Raw genomic sequence first — 15,336 nt, forward strand, 5'->3', positions numbered from 1 at the left:
ACACTGCCATTTAAGGACCAGGCAATTTTTTGCAAATCTGACCCGTGTCACTTCATGTGTAAATAACTTTAAAACGCTTTTACTTATCCAGGCCATTATGAGATCGTTTTTTTTGCACATATTGTACTTCATGACACTGGTAAAATGGAGTAAAAAAAATCATTTTTATTTATAAAAAAATACAATTTTTTTTTTAAAAATGGAAAAATTTGCAAATTTCCAAGTTTCAACTCTACTTCCATAATACATAGTAATACCTACAAAAATAGTTATTACTTTACATTACCCATATGTCTGCTTTATGTTTGGTTCATTTTGGGAATGACATTACATTTTTTGGGAACATTTAAAAAAAAAAAACTTTTTAAGGACCAGTTCAGGTCTGAAGTCACTTTGTGAGGCTTACATAATCGAAACCACCCAAAAATGACCCCATTCGAGAAACTACACCCCTCAAGATATTTAAAACTGATTTTACAAACTTTGTTAACCCTTTAGGTGTTCCACAAGAGTTATTGGCAAATGGAGATGAAATTTGAGAATTTCAATTTTTGGCAAATTTTCCATTTTAATCCTTTTTTTCCAGTAACAAAGCAAGGCTTAACAGCCAAACAAAATGCTATATTTATTGCCCTGATTCTGTTGTGTGCAGACACACCCTATATGTGGCTGTAAAACTTTTTTGCGGGATGAGATTTATTGGCACTATTTTGGGGGGCATATGACTTTTTGATCGCTTGCTATAACAATTTTTGGGATGTAAGGTGACAAAAATACCTTTTTTTGCACCGTTTTTATTTGATTTTTGTGACCGTGTTCATCTGAGGAGTTAGGTCATAGGGTATTTTTAGAGAGCAGATTCTTACGGATGTGGCGATACCTAATATGTCTACTTTATTTATTTATTTTAGTTTAAAAAAATAATATTTAAAAAAAAGTTTTGGTAAGTGGTACCTCGCACAGGGACAGGGGTGATGCCGTTACCATGAATTGTGGACAGTACAAGGACATCCCTCTTGTCCTTATATCTGACCAGCAACAGGTTTCCACTGGTAAGGGCACGAGTCTCACCCCTGGGGATAGTACCTGGAGGGGGTGGGTAGGGAGACAGTGTTTATTTTTCCGCGTGGTCCCACAAGCGGACGTGGATCTGGCAGCGAGGGACTGGAGCAAGGGGATTCTAGTATAAAAGTTATCCATGTACAGGTGGTAACATTTATCCCATATCTCTGGTCTTTGAACGCTTTGGGATATGTTCAGTGGTCCTCTTAATCCCTGAACAAGATAGCCTGATGTTCTTTTTAGTCAGGATCTGTCGAACTTGCTTTAAACAGTAGATCTGTTGGTCAGAAATACAGTATGTCTACTGTCTATGCTTGGCAGTGCTCTTAAGAAATGGACTCCAAATGTATAACCTCAATTCCCCCCAAAAAAAGTTGTGATACGGTGTAAAATGCAAATAATTTTAACTAAAAACAGAAGGCAGTGATCTGCAAATCTCATAGACCAATTTTTTTTTGCCACAATAGATCATAGAACAGATGCTGAAAGCGAGACGTTTTATCATTTCATGAAAAACATTAACTCCTTTATAATTTGATGGCAGCAACGCATCTCAAAAAGGTTGGTATGGGGTGACAAAAGGCAGAAAAAGTAAGTGGTACTAATAAAACACATCTGAAAGAGCAATTTGCTACTAAGCCACAAGACTGGGTATAAAAAGAGCATGTTAGAGAGTCAGAGTCTCTCAGAAGCAAAGATAGTCAGAGGTTCACCAATCTGTGAAAAACTGTGTCTGAAAATTGTGAAACATTTTCAGAAAAATGTTCCTCAACATAAAATTATTAAGACTGAGTATCCAGTCATCTACAGTCCATAATATCATCAAAAGATTCAGAGAATCTGTAGAAAACCACATGTGCAGGGGACAACTGTCACGGCTGAGGATGGGGGAAACCCTCAGCCGTGCAATGCCAGAAGATGTTTTGTCGCTGCTCGGCCAGGACTACAGAATTAGGGAGCAGGTCACCTCCTATTGCGTCCCTAATACTGACCCTGATGACTCCTAACAGTATGAGCCAACCCTGATGGTAGGAGGGCTCATACACCCTAACCTAGGGTCCCTACTAGCCCTCAGGATTGCACTGGACAAGGAGCAGGGTAAGACAACCTGTTCCTCCTAGGCACGGAGGAACAGGAGTCTCACTGGCCAAGCTGCAAGGAGAAGGGGAACATAAACAGACATATGGATATGACAGGTGTAAGAAGGAACAAGGAGCCGTCTTTGACGGAAGATACGTGTCACCGAGGTTCCTGGCCTCGGTGAGGTAAAAACCCAGTTTTTTCCTGAAGTGTCAGGTCTGTAGTGCAATCTGACACTTCAACTGTTAGAATGGCTGTAAAGCCAATCCGGGCCGGTTCTTATTGGGAGCAGCCAAAGAGCAGGGTGGGTGGCTGTTCCTCACGGTTCCAGGCCGGGTTTTGGCTGGAATATAAAAAACCCAGCCAGCATGTTCAGGTGGTGGATTATCCTCCATGACAGAGGAGCTGAGGAGTCTGTGGTTTGAGACACTGAGGCATCTTTTTGTGTGAGCCATAGGCTGGGTAAACAGGCCACTAAAGACTGCTGCGGACTCTGGGTGAAAATCATCTGCTGACCAGGTGACGTCTTTTTGCACTGTGAACTTTGTGTGGTGTGAACAGGCACCAAAACTGAACACTTTCTTTTGGCTTGTGTTCTTGCTATGTGTGAATAAACACTGAACTTTGATTTAAACCTTGTTTTTTGCCTCTGTACTGCGTCCGCTTACCCTGCCTACCAAAGCGAATCCCCACATTTGGTGTCGGATGCGGGCAAATGCAGTGAGGCAGGCCTGAAGGCCGAAAAGTTTTTGTTTATCCGGGCACAAGTGCATGTCCTACATTAAGCCGGCAAGGTTACGACCCGTATCCCCTGACAAAATGGAGGCGGTCGTGAAGGCCCTCGTGGAGGCTAACTTGCAGCAGCGGGAGGCTAACAAGCAGCAACAAGAAACGAACCAGCTGCTATTGCAACATGTGATGGCGTTGCAGGCGTCAGGAGCGTCCCAGAATGTCCACGATGCCCGGAAAGCTGACCTATCTGGCGGTCTTCGAAAAAGTGGCCGTGAGGGAAAAGTTACCCCGAGACCAGTGGGCTGAGGTCGTTGCTCCGTTCCTGGCGTCCGGTCCCCAGCAAGTATTGTTTGATCTCCCCGATGATCAGGCGGCCGACTACCCGACAGTAAAAGGTGAGATCCTGGCGAGACTCGGGGTGAATGTATTGGTCCGGGCCCAGAGGGTGCATCAGTGGGAATTTAACCCGGCTGAACCCGCTAGACCAGAATATTATGATCTGCTGCACCGTTTGCAAAAATGGCTGCAGCCGAACATGTTGACTCCCACTGCTATGTTGGATCGGCTGTTGGCGGATGTGTTTTGGAGGGCTTTGCCGTACCCTCTCCAGCACTGGATCGGCCAGGTGTCTCCGAATAATGCCCTGGAGATGGTCGACCTGGTGGAGCGCTATGAGGCCACCAGAAATCTACAGGGGGGTTCTTTTGGGAGGGGGCCAGTCAAACCCCGGAAAACTCCACCCCAGACCCGGCAGCCGGTGCCAGCTAGACCCGCCCGGGATGTACCCCCTGCCGACCCAAACCTGGTGGTCTGCTGGCGTTGTCAGGAGCCTGGACACATAAGGGCGGACTGTCCCCATCGGGGGGAACCCATGGACACCAACTATGGCTTCCGCCACTCATTATATGCCGGGATGTTGTGTGCCACAGGAACTTCAGAGACTATGGACAATAGCCACCTGTGCCAGGTGGAAGTGGGGGGCACTCTGGCGGTGGCTCTGCTGGATTCAGGGAGCCTGGTGTCCCTGGTAAGAGCTGCCCTGAGTCGGTGTTGTTTGCATACATGGGGACTTAAAGGAGTATCCCACCGCCCTGGTCTCTCTGTCAATGGTGGCCGGCAGGTGGATGCATGAGGTGGCCGTCGCCACAAAGCTACCATATGAATTGATCATTGGGAGAGACTTCCCCGGGTTCCCGGCACTCTGGCCGGATACGAAAGTTACCCGGGAGACAGATGTACCCCTAGCAGAGTGGCCTGACTCAAGGGGGAGGCCAGAACCTTGGGAACCTGAGTCAGAAGGACCAGCAGTAGGGGTGACCGCCACTTCGGTGGAAGAGGGGGAGACAACCCCGTTAAGTGTGATGGTGGGAGACGTAGAGGATTTGCCGCCGGGTCCTGAGCTGGCAGACCTCAATGTCTCTAGGGATAATTTCGGTACAGCACAACACCAGGATCCGACTCTATCTCGAGCCTGGGAAAATGTGGTAGTAGTTGAGGGTGAGCCGCAACAACCGGGGGCCGAATCTATGTTCCCCCGTTTTGTGGTTCAACAGGAGATGCTGTACCGGGTAAATAAACTACGGGGTGAACCTATTGAACAGCTGGTGGTGCCCCAGGCATATCGCAAGCTCGTGTTGAAATTAGCCCACCAACATGTTCTTGGGGGACACCTGGGCCAGCAGAAAACGCAGGACCGGATTTTACAGCGGTTTTACTGGCCCAGTGTGTTCAGAGAGGTAGAAGAGTTTTGCAAGTCTTGCCCAACCTGCCAGATAACCAGCCCCCAGCCACATTTCCGTAGTCCTCTGGTCCCTCTCCCGATTATTGAGGTTCCCTTCGAGCGGATCGCTATGGATCTTGTAGGCCCAGTACCGAAGTCAGCTAGAGGGCACCAGCACATCCTGGTCATCCTCGACTACGCCACTCGGTATCCGGAGGCGGTGCCACTGCGTCATACGTCAGCCAAACTCATAGCTAAGGAGTTAATGGAAATGTTTTCTAGAGTGGGTCTGCCTAAGGAGGTTCTAACTGACCAAGAAACCCCATTTATGTCCAAGGTCATGAGGGAACTCTGTAAGTTGCTCCAAATAAAACAGTTACGGACATCCGTGTATCATCCGCAAACGGATGGCCTGGTAGAGAGGTTTAACCAGACGTTAAAAAATATGCTGAAAAGAGTGGTGTCTAAGGATGGGAGGGACTGGGACCTTCTTCTGCCCTATCTCATGTTCGCAGTGCGAGAAGTGCCCCAGGCCTCTACTGGGTTCTCGCCCTTCGAACTACTATACGGCAGACACCCTCGTGGTTTATTAGACGTCGCCAAAGAGGCGTGGGAACAACAAACTACACCGCACAAAAGTGTAGTTGAGTATGTCACCCAGATGCAGGGACGGATGGAAACAGTGTTACCTCTGGTTAGGGAGCATATGGAGGCAGCGCAGCGAGCCCAGAGTAAGGTCTATAATCGGCAGGCTCGGGTCCGAAACTTTAACCCGGGTGATCGGGTGTTGGTTCTGGTACCAACGGTAGATAGTAAGTTCCTAGCTAGGTGGCAGGGGCCCTACGAGGTACTAGAAAAAATTGGACCAGTAGATTACAAAGTACACCAGCCAGGGAGGCGAAAGCCAGAGCAGGTGTACCATGTGAATCTGCTCAAGCCGTGGAAGGAAAGGGAAACCTGTACGGAAGACAGCCCACGACCAGGGTTCCTAGGTGAAGCGGTTTTGGCCCCTCAGTCTGAAGCAGGGGAAGCGGCTGTCACAGTGAAAATTGCTGACAGCCTCTCCTCTAAACAGGCTCAGGAAGCCAGGGAGTTCATTAGTCGGAATACGGATGTGTTCTCAGACCTCCCTGGACGCACGTCCGTAATCCGGCATGACATTGTCACTGAGCCTCAGGCGAAAGTCCGGTTAAAACCGTACCGGGTACCCGAGGCTAGGCGACAAGCCATCACGGAGGAAGTGCAGCTAATGCTCCAGCTGGGTGTCATCGAGGAGTCAAAAAGTGAGTGGGCCAGTCCGATAGTATTAATACCCAAGCCAGACGGGACATTGCGGTTTTGTAATGACTTCCGCAAACTTAATGAGGTGTCCAAGTTTGACGCGTATCCCATGCCCCGAGTGGATGAGCTTATTGAAAAGTTGGGCCAAGCCCGGTATTTTTCTGTGTTGGACCTCACCAAAGGGTACTGGCAGGTACCCTTGACTGAGGCTGCCAAAGAAAAAACGGCTTTCGTCACGCCAGAGGGGCTGTATCAGTACAAGGTATTACCCTTTGGTCTACATGGCGCTCCCGCCACGTTTCAAAGGTTAATGGATATTGTACTCCGTCCACATTGTCGATACGCTTCAGCGTACCTGGACGATATCGTTGTCCATAGCACCGACTGGGAAAGTCACTTGCCTAAAGTCCAGGCTGTAGTGGACTCCCTTAGGAAGGCTGGCTTAACCGCTAACCCAAAAAAGTGCTCGATAGGGTTAGAAGAGACCAAGTACCTGGGGTATGTCATTGGGCGCGGAGTGATCAAACCTCAGGTGAACAAAATTGAGGCAATTAGGAATTGGCCCCGACCTGTCTCTACTCGGCAAGTAAAGTCGTTCCTGGGTATGGTGGGGTACTATATGAGGTTTGTCCCCAATTTTGCTACAGTCGCCGCACCATTGACAGGCCTTTTGAAGGGACGCAAGTCAGTGACGGTCCACTGGAATGAGCAGGCGGAAAAGCCTTTCTCCGCTTTGAAGTCGGCCCTGTGTGGGTCCCCGGTTTTGGTGACGCCCGACTTCAAAAGGGAGTTTATAGTGCAGACCGATGCCTCTGAGGTAGGTCTCGGTGCTGTACTATCTTAAGATATTGACGGGGAGGAGCATCCCGTTGTCTTCCTCAGCCGGAAGCTCACCCCAGCCGAGACTAGGTACAGTATAGTGGAGAGAGAGTGCCTGGCCATCAAGTGGGCACTCGAGTCTCTCCGCTACTACCTTTTGGGGAGAAGGTTCCGTCTGGTGACCGACCACTCCCCTTTGAAATGGATGAGCCAGGCCAAAGAGAGGAATGCTCGGGTCACCAGGTGGTTCTTATCTTTGCAAAATTTTAAGTTTTCCGTGGAACACAGGGCAGGCAGGTTACAGGGAAACGCGGATGCCCTATCCCGCGTACACTGTCTGGCAAGTGTTCACCCCCTCAGGGTTGAACAAAGGGGGGAGGTATGTAAGAAGGAACAAGGAGCCGTCTTTGACGGAAGATACGTGTCACCGAGGTTCCTGGCCTCGGTGAGGTAAGAACCGGGTTTTTTCCTGAAGTGTCAGGTCTGTAGTGCAATCTGACACTTCAACTGTTAGAATGGCTGTAAAGCCAATCCGGGCCGGTTCTTATTGGGAGCAGCCAAAGAGCAGGGTGGGTGGCTGTTCCCCACGGTTCCAGGCCGGGTTTTGGCTGGAATATAAAAAACCCAGCCAGCATGTTCAGGTGGTGGATTATCCTCCATGACAGAGGAGCTGAGGAGTCTGTGGTTTGAGACACTGAGGCATCTGTTTGTGTGAGCCATAGGCTGGGGAAACAGGCCACTAAAGACTGCTGCGGACTCTGGGTGAAAATCATCTGCTGACCAGGTGACGTCTTTTTGCACTGTGAACTTTGTGTGGTGTGAACAGGCACCAAAACTGAACACTTTCTTTTGGCTTGTGTTCTTGCTATGTGTGAATAAAAACTGAACTTTGATTTAAACCTTGTTTTTTGCCTCTGTACTGCGTCCGCTTACCCTGCCTACCAAAGCGAATCCCCACACAGGTGAACCAAGCAGTTCCACACTAACCTGCCACAGCCTTGCTGACCCGTGCTCAAATACGCTGTCCACACAAACACTAAAGAGACAGCACACACATCTAAACACACAGGTAACCAGGACATCCATAGCTGCAATAAACATACAAAGGAAAACAACATCAACTTAACATCACATAAAAACTTATGACCACAAGGGTGGCCCTCACTGGCAGATGGTAAATGAACCAGGAGGATGACTCCAGCTTAACAACTAGGCTGGAGTATCCCCTAGACTTCTGAACTCAGCAGAAGCTAAATAGCCAGTAGCCACACCCACACATACACACACTGGGAAGGGAGTTAACCCCTGCAACACCAGAGAGGGTAAGTTAGCCACTTAAAGGGGAAGTGCACCCATACATAAACCTCGTGCACAACAAACAGGGAAAGTGCACACATACATAAATCCCGTGCACACCAAACAGACAAAAGGCACACCTACAAAGACAGGTTGCCACGTGCAACCGCATGCACTTGACAGCAAGCTGCCTAGCAACAGCTCAGGCTGCTATACTGACAATAACAACATGTTGCCAGCGGCAACCACAGGTGAGACAACATACTGTAGCCCTCACCTGTGATTGACAACAAAACCAAACCGCAGGCAACTGCCTGCGGTTCCAGGAGTCACGGCCATGACCATGGTCGCGACAACAACGTTGAAGGTCAGTATTAGAGGCTCAGGATCTACAGGCCCTCAGTGCTACACTGCATTAAAAACAGGCCTGGTTCTGTACTGGAAATCACTGCATGGGCTCAGGAAGATTTCCAGAAATCATTATCTGTAAACACATTTCACCGTGCAATACACAAAGGCAAGTCAAAGCTGTATCATGCAAAGAAGAAGCCATAGGTCAACACAATTCAGAAAGGCAGCCGTCATCTTTGGGCCAAAGTTCAATAAAAATGGACAGAAGAAAAATTGAAAACTGTTCTGTGGTCAGACAAAATTTGAAATTATTTTTAGAAACCACAGATGCCATATTCTGTGAATTCAAGAGAAGAGGGACCATCCAGCTTGTTATCAGCGCACAGTTCAAAAGCCTGCATCTTTGATGACATTGCGTTAGTGCCTAGGACATGGAAGGCTTGCAAATGTGGAAAAGCGCCATCAATGATGAACAGTATATAGAAGTTTTAGAAAAACATGCCACCATCCAGACAGTATCTCTATCAGGGAAGCCTTTCATATTTCAGCAAGACAATGCTAAACCACATACAGCATCCATCACAACAGCTTGGCTTCTCAGAAGAAGAGTTTGTGTGCTCTTGGAGTAATCTACCATTCTGAACAATTTCCAGTGGTTGGCTGAAGTGGTGACATGTCCCCATTAAAGATGAGCGGATCGAAGTCGACGAAGTGGAATTTGATCCGAATATCAGGAAAAATTAGATTTTCACCGAATCCGAATTTTCTTACGCTTTGTGGTAACGAATCCCATTTTTTTCCTAAAATGGCTGCTGCACGTGTTAGGATATGGAGCAAAGAACTCGGGGAATGAGGGATCACTCGCAATGCCATGCATGCAGCCAATCAGTGTCACATCTGTGACAGGTCTCAGAAGGTCTGAAAGATTATTTACGCATTAGTGATCTGACAGCCTCTTTCGGTTTCACTTTATCTGTGTGTTGCTGGTATATCCACACCTCCTGTTCAGGTGTGGATCATGTAACCCTTACCTCGCCCTATTTAGTCTGACTTTTCCCATCACTCCTTGCTTGGGATAGCTTCATTTAGTCTTGGAAGAGCTGTAGTGTGGTTCGTGTTGAAGTCTTGTTCATCCATCATCCTCTGAAGTTAAGTATTCCGCTTGTTGTGTTTTGTATCCCTCCCCACCGGTTGTTTACTAGGCCTCAGTGAGACGCTAGTTCCTTCACCAGGGAAGGAACGGGTGGTCTCTGCCCTGTCATTTTCTTTAGGGCATCTGAGGGTCACCAGGGTTTTCTAGGTTCCTGTTTATGGGTATCTCTACCATCGAGAGGTGCCCATACGGATAGGAGTTAGGGCCAGGATCAAGGTTTTATAGGCGGTGACCCTTTTCCTTCCCTAGTGGTGAGGGCTAGTGTCTTTCCCCTTCCTTCTTGTTGTCTTTTGGTGTTCTCCCCTAATGCATCCGTGACAATCAGCAGCCAGCCAGCCCTGTGATGTCACAGCCCTATAAATAGCCTCAGCCATCTTGGATTCTGCCATTTTCCAGTGTACTTAGTGCAGGGAGAGACGTCAGCAGGCACTAGGGACAGTGTTAGGAAAGACTATATTTTGCTAAAAAAAATTGATTTACAAGTTCAGGGAAAGATTCGTCAAGGTGAAGGGAAAGGTTAGGAAGGCATCATCTGCACTATAAAAGGAGAACAGGGTGCAATAGGAGTGATTCTATTACACCTTGCTACACTTATTGGGGATCCAAATTGCTTTTAGGTTGTTTGCACTATATGATACATCACTTATTCCAGCAAACCTTGCTTGTGAATGGGGTGCAAGTTCTGTGTGATACAGCCATTTACGGGGTGTATAAATAGGAAAGATACTTACGTCCTATTAGCCTTTCTGCATTGATTTTACATTGTTTTATTTTTTGGGGGGGTTATTATTAGGAAAAAAAAAAAGGAAAAATATATGTCATAATTGCCATTCAGCAGTGAAGTTACATTATACTACAGCCATTTACGGGTGTCTTAATAGGATAGATATGTACCTTTTATTAGACGTTCTGCTTTGATTTTACATTGTTTTCCTTTTTTTGGGGGGTGTATTAATAGGAAAAAAATATATGTATGTCATAATTGATATTCAGCGGTTAAGATACATTTTACTACAGCCATTTACGTTGTGTAGAAAAATAAAATATACATACGGATGTAGTAGGGTTAACACACATACTTTATCAGACATTTTCAATGGCTTTTGAGTTAAGAGTATGCGTGTTATCCCTGCTATATCTGTACGTCCCATCACCCGTTCTGCAGTGAATTGTGATTTTTTTTTTTGTGGTGTAGAGAAAATATATGTCATAATTGGCATTCAGAGGTGAAGTTACATTGTACTACAGCCATTTATGTGGTATTAATAGGATCGATATGTACTGTATGTCCCATTAGCCGTTTTGCGGTGAATTGTGATTGTTATATTTTTTTTTGGGGGGTGTAGAAATAGGAAAAAGAATATGTCTTAATTGCTGTTCTGCGATAAATTGTGTGTTTTTTGTTTTGTTTAGTTTTTTTTGGGGGGGGAGTTTATTAATCTGAAAAAAAAAAAATATATGTATTGGTGGAGGATGCGTGCACACACAGTGAGGCTGGCGTAAACGCTGAAATATTTTTTGGGTACGGCTGGATGTCTTGGATTAAACCAGCTAACTTTAAACCTGTGTCACGTGACAAAATGGAGGCTGTAATGAAAGCTCTCGTGGAGGCTAATCAACACCAGCAAGAAACAAACCAACTGCTGTTACAACATATGATGGTTTTACAGATGGCAGGAGCGTCCCAGAGTGTCCATGATGTCCGGAAAGCGGCCCGTGCGGCAATCCCCAAGATGACACCATCAGATGACGTCAAAACCTACCTGGCGATGTACGAGAAGGTGGTCACAAGGGAGAATCTTCCCCGAGAATAGTGGGCTGAGGTCGTCGCTCCGTTTCTGACATCCGATTCCCAGGGTTGAATTTTGACTTGCCGGACGATCAAGCAGCCGACTACCAGAAAGTCAAGGGTGAGATTCTTAACCTCTTGCAAAAGTGGCTACAGCCTGACATGGTGAGCCCCACTGCTATGCTGGACCATCTGTTGGCTGATATGTTCTGGAGGGCTTTGCCACTCCCTCTCCAGCAATAGATCGGCCAGGTCTCTCCAGGTAATGCTCTCAAGACGGTCAACCTAGTGGAGTGCTATGAGGCTACCCGGAATTTACAGGGGGTTCTTTTGGGAGGGGGGTAGTCAAAACCTGTAACTCTCCACCCCAGACCTGGTGATTTGGGGGCACCAAACCCACCAGGGATGTACCCCCTGTGGACCCAGCTCCAATAGTCTGTTGTCGGGAGCTTGGCCATGTACAAGCTGAGTGTCCACATCAGGTGGAACCCATGGACACAAACTATTGCTTCCGTCAGTCATTATATGCTAGGAATCTGTGTGCAGTGGGTGCCCCAGAGACTCTGAATCACCTGTACCAGGTGGAGGTGGGAGACACTCCAGCGGAGGCTCTGTTGGACTCAGGGAGTCTGGTGAACTTGGTAAGGGCTCCCCTGGTACGGTCCACTGAGTATACTGGCCGGAAAGTTGGGGTCATGTGTATTCATGGATTCTTAAAAGACTACCCCACTGCTATGGTGTCTCTATCCACAGTTGACGGCAGGTGGACCCATGAGGTGGCTGTCACCACCAATCTACACTACGAACTTATAATAGGGAGAGGCTTCCTGGGTTTCCCGGCACTGTGGCCTGCTAAGAGAGTGACTGATACCCATGAGACAGGGGTAACCCTATCAGAGTGGCCCGGCTCGGGGGGAAGACCAGAACCCTGGGAACCTTCGTCTGTAGGGCCATCAGTAGGGGTGACCGCCACTTCGGTGGAAGAGGGGGAGACAACCACGCTAAGTGTGATGGTGGGAGACACAGAGGACTTGCCGCCAGGTCCTGAGCTGGCAGACCTGAATGTCTCTGGGAATAATTTTGGTACCGCCCAACACCAGGACCCAACCCTATACCGAGCCTGGGAAAATGTATTAATAGTAGATGGTGTACCACAACATCCAGGGGTAGAGTCGGTGTTCCCCCATTTCGTGGTTCATCAAGGTATGTTGTACTGGGTAAACCAGCTGCGACCTGTCCTGAACCTTCATCTGTCATTTTCAGTTCCCTCAGCGCTATAAGTATTATATGCCGTAGGATCGGCTCCACTTTTCAGCAAGGATGATCTACAAATACTAGAGAACGGTCAGCAGCTACTGCCCAGCCAAGATCTGGAGGAGACATCCGCCGCTTCCTCCGGTAGGGGGGTTGCGTGGTAGCAAGTGTTGTGAGAGGTCAGGTTCCTGGCTGTGAGACCGTTGAAGAAGACATCAGTGACTTGCAGACAGTAGTGGATGATGATCATGATGTCGCACTTGGGAGTCAGGGAAAGAAGGGGCTTCATCATCATCAGAAGAAGAATAGGGTGGCAGCTTGCGTGTGAGGCAGCGACTGAGCCAGCAGGGGGGCAGCATGGCTGTGAGTCAGCAGTGTGGCAGCAGTGGGAGGTTGGGAACAAAACGTGCCCGGGGTAGACCACCTTCTTTTTAGGAGCCTACCAGCTACATAGTAGCAGTGCAAGGGTTCACGGAGGCAGCGATAGTAGGCAGTCAGTGCGGAGTGTTGGTGGGAAAATGTCATACTCTGCGGTGTGGCAATTTTTTGTTAGGCTGCCGGAGGAGTTGAACATGGCCATTTGCAGGTTTTGTGAGCAGAAGGTGAAGTGTGGCCAGAGTGCCCACAGCCCTGCTTCAACACATGCAGCGTCAACATAAAGTGGTCTGGGAGAACCATGGCCAATGTTGTGATCCAGCCTGCCGCAGCAACCGCTGCATCACCCAATGGCATGCACCCAATTTCATGCAGTCAAGGCTCCACCACATCAGCTAAAGGAATTTGTCTGTCCTTCCCATCATCTGCTGGTCCCTGATGCTCCTGCACTTCCTCCTCCTACTCCTCGTCGGTCATTCCGTCAGCAATTGATAACCAAAGCGATTGCCAAGAGACAACAGTATGCGTGCACTCATCCAACGGTGCAGAAGCTGAACGTGCTCCTGGCCAAGTTGCTGGTGCTGAAGTCCCTCCCTTTCGAAGTGGTGGACTCTGCACCTTTCAGAGAACTAATGGCTTGTGCTGAGCCGAGGTGGAGAGTCCCAAGCCATCATTTATTTGCCAAAAAAGAAAGACCAGCCCTGCACACACATGTAGAACAGAAGGAGGGCCAGTCCTTGAGCCTGTCTGTGTCTGCCGAAGTGCACGGCAGCGCAGACGTGTGGAGCTGTAACTACATCAAGGACAATTTATAACCGTTACGTCCCACAGGGTAAATGTGGTTCCTGCACAGCCACACCAGCAACTTGGCCAGCTGACGCTTCTTCTGCTTCCACTTTCTCATGTTGTTGGTCCTGCGACAATGTCTGCCTCTGCCTCCTAATCATCCACCGTGTCCTCAGCCTCCAGTGCAGGGACAATTCACGGTGTCCCACCAGCATACCATATGTGCAGGGAACAGCAGTGTCACGCTGTTCTGCGCCTGGTTTGCCTGGACGAACTGAGTCACACAAGGGAGGAACTGCTCTGTGTCCTTCATCAAGAAAACGAATCCTGGCTTTCTCTTCAAAAACTAAAATTCAGAACCATGGTGACCGACAATAAGAAGAACATGGTGTTGGCACTGCGTCAAGGAGGGCTGAGCCATGCACCCTGCATGGCCTACGTGTTCAATCTGGTTGTAAAGCGGTTCCTGAAGTCTTCTGCCCATCTGCAAGACATCCTGAAACTGGCCAGTAGAGTTGAGCGAACACCTGGATGTTCGGGTTCGAGAAGTTCGGCCGAACTTCCCGAAAATGTTCGGGTTCGGGATCCGAACCCGATCCGAACTTCGTCCCGAACCCGAACCCCATTGAAGTCAATGGGGACCCGAACTTTTCGGCACTAAAACGGCTGTAAAATAGCCCAGGAAAGGGCTAGAGGGCTGCAAAAGGCAGCAACATGTAGGTAAATCCCCTGCAAACAAATGTGGATAGGGAAATTAATTGAAATAAAAATTAAATAAATAAAAATTAACCAAAATCAATTGGAGAGAGGTCCCATAGCAGAGAATCTGGCTTCCCGTCACCCACCACTGGAACAGTCCATTCTCAGATATGTAGGCCCCGGCACCCAGGCATAGGAGAGAGGTCCCGTAACAGACAATCTGGCTTCATGTCAGCAGAGAATCAGTCTTCATGTCATAGCAGAGAATCAGGCTTCACGTCACCCACCACTGCAACAGTCCATTTTCATAAATTTAGGCCCAGCACCCAGGCAGAGGAGAGAGGTCCCGTAACAGACAATCTGGCTTCATGTCAGCAGAGAATTAGTCTGCATGTCATAGCAGAGAATCAGGCTTCACGTCAGCCACCAATGCAACAGTCCATTGTCAGATATTTAGGCCCAGCACCCAGGCAGAGGAAAGAGGTCCCGTAACAGAGGATCTGGCTTCATGTCAGCAGAGAATCAGTCTTCATATCATAGCAGAGAATCAGGCTTCACGTCACCCACCACTGCAACAGTCCATTTTCATAAATTTAGGCCCAACACCCAGGCAGAGGAGAGAGGTCCCGTAACAGACAATCTGGCTTCATGTCAGCAGAGAATCAGTCTTCATGTCATAGCAGAGAATCAGGCTTCACGTCACCCACCACTGCAACAGTCCATTTTCATAAATTTAGGCCCAGCACCCTGGCAGAGGAGAGAGGTCCCGTAACAGACAATCTGGCTTCATGTCAGCAGAGAATTAGTCTGCATGTCATAGCAGAGAATCAGGCTTCACGTCAGCCACCAATGCAACAGTCCATTGTCAGATATTTAGGCCCAGCACCCAGGCAGAGGAGAGAGGTCCCGTAACAGAGGATCTGGCTTTATGTCAGCAGA

The sequence above is a fragment of the Bufo gargarizans genome, chromosome 4, assembly GCF_014858855.1.
Source record: "Bufo gargarizans isolate SCDJY-AF-19 chromosome 4, ASM1485885v1, whole genome shotgun sequence".
Lineage (NCBI taxonomy): Eukaryota > Metazoa > Chordata > Amphibia > Anura > Bufonidae > Bufo > Bufo gargarizans.